The sequence below is a fragment of the Oratosquilla oratoria genome, chromosome 2 (assembly GCF_046742065.1).
Source record: "Oratosquilla oratoria isolate Oo_2021 chromosome 2, ASM4674206v1, whole genome shotgun sequence".
NCBI classification, from domain to species: domain Eukaryota; kingdom Metazoa; phylum Arthropoda; class Malacostraca; order Stomatopoda; family Squillidae; genus Oratosquilla; species Oratosquilla oratoria.
In genome coordinates this window covers 20,887,945-20,890,444 of record NC_134778.1, presented here as the reverse complement: position 1 = coordinate 20,890,444, position 2,500 = coordinate 20,887,945, and positions in this window count along the sequence as shown.

The following is a 2,500-nucleotide window of genomic DNA, read 5'->3' as shown; positions in this document are numbered from 1 at the left end:
GCACACCCACCCACATGCGCTGCACCTTTTGGCCCCGACTGGTGCCACAAGATTCTATCGAGGCGAGCCCTTCTCCTTGGACTAGTCTGTCTACACCGTCAGTCCGACCAAAGCCTCCGTCAGGTTTCTTGGTCTCGCTGCCGATTCGGTCCGAGTCTCATCAGGCTCCCCATGACGTCACACTCAGGTCACGTGTATCCCTTGACGTCATTTCTGGGTCACGTGACTTCATCACGTCACATGGCCGTGTAGGTTAGCGATCGACAGGCGTATTAATGAAAGGCAGCTTCTACCCCCTACTTCTTCCACAAATCTAGCCATCGTTACTACACAGGGACCAATTTTAAAATCGTCTCTGGACACAAGGGCCCCACAAATGCTGAATTTTACGCATCTACCACAGGAAGGGAGAGGACGGAAGACAGAGGTGAGTGGAGAATGGTTGTATATGGATGATGTTGTGATTGCATGAGGAGGAATGGGCGGGGGGTAGGGGGTGAGGTAGTATGTGTGAGCAAATTTTGACGCAGCCCGAAGGGATTTCTCCCCGTCCTCTCCTTATATGCAAGGGGGGACGGAGAGGGGGGTCGCCGATTAAATGAAGCGGCCTTGCTGTGGATGTGCTTCTGACCCAGGGCGGTGGGCAAGGTGCAGGGATGACCCGTCATCCAGGAGGTGCTCAGATGAGAGGGAGGGTGGGAGGGGTGTGGAGTGTATTTAGGGATGAAATGGGTGGGAGTGTTTTTATGCCTTTCCCTTTTTGGCTACCTCCCTTGAAAGGGGGAAAAAGCCTTGGTATATGTATGTACCACTAAAATCTGGCCATGGGATAGACGCACGCGACGCGCACGCACACACACACACACACACACACACACACACACACACACACACACACACACACACACACACACACACACACACACACACACACACACACGCACACGCGCACACACGCACACACGCACGCACGAACGTACGCACGCACGCACAACCTTGTGGCGCAGTGGTTAGAGTTCTCGCCTGAAACTACGGCGGTCAGGGTTCGGCTCCCGCCCAGGGCTAAAATAATTTCAGTATCGCTGCTCTGCGGGTTTAACCTGCAATTCTCGTGTTCCCATATTCTCCTTGAAATTGTCGAGGTGAGCATCTAGGATATGGTCCTTCAAGGAAATTCTGCAACCCATCTCACCATAGCTTTTCACTAAAGCTTCAACCAGTTGCTTATAGTTATCGGCCTTATTCTCAGCTTTTTTCTCTCTTGTTCTGTGAGCTTCTGTAGAAATTCTGATCATTCCACAATTTTCCTTATTTGTGGTCTAACAAAGATACCAGCTTTCACCTTTGCCTTTGAAAGCTTAGAAAAGAAGTCTTGAAGATATTTGAAGGCAGCAGACTCCTTTTCAAGAACTGTAACAAACTGTTCCATGAGACTCAGTTTGATGTGTGGTGGAGGAAACAAAACCTTTTGAGGGCTCACAAATAGCTCATATTTGATATTGTGTGCTCCCATTGCAGTATGAGTCCTTGGAGGCCTTTTCCTTCTCTGGTAATGTGCTGTTCTGTTTCTACTGTTCCTTAGGCAAAGAAACAGGGATTCTTGGTAAAACCTTGCAGTCCCATCAAGAAAGCCCTCATCTTGAAGTCTCCAATAACTTCCCAGCCATACTTGTTGTATTTCAAAGCTACCAGTAGAATTTTTACACTTCTGTAATCCTCCTTAAGATTTACAGAATGAGCAAGAGGCAGAGATGGGTGCTTGTTTCCATTGTGCAGAAGGGCAACTTTCAGACTTTTAGAGGAGCTGTCAATGAGAAGTTTCCATTTATCTGCATTGCAAGCAATTCCACTAGCATCAAATAAGAATGATACATGATTGCAATAGCATAGCCTGTCCTCCTTTGCAAAGAAGCTGGAGAAACGTTTGTGACGTTTTCTTTGGTTAAGTCACTTGCACACACTTTTATAAAGTAAATCCAATTACTTCAGCCTTGAAATCAAAAGGACACCATTGGACTTTGTCAAATCAAAATCTCTGAGGTCATTGGGGTCTCTTTGGTTTGGGTAATAAGAATTCCTCCCAAATGCAACTGTATTTGTGATGTCACAGTCTTCTTCTCTGTTTAGCTCATCTTCTGACTTACTGTTTTCTTCTAATAATTTTTTTTTCTGGAGGACCTGGTACAGGTAGATCGGCACTGTGTAGTACTGGCGCAATGGAAGCTAGAATGTCTGGATAGAGAACAGCAGCTACATTTTTCCCAGATCGGCGTTTGGAAGGATCCACCATGCGGAAAAAGCAGTCCGTCGAGTGATCAGTAGGTTCACGCCATATCCTAGGAATAGCAAAATTCATGGCTCTGTTTTCCCCATGTGTAGCAGAATGCATCTGGAGAAGGATTGCATCCTCTTGATGCCCTTTCATCTCTTGTGGTGTGTCTTCTCAGGCAAACAAAGCAGAAGTGATTGGTGGTCTGCAAGCCCCAACATTTATATGGTC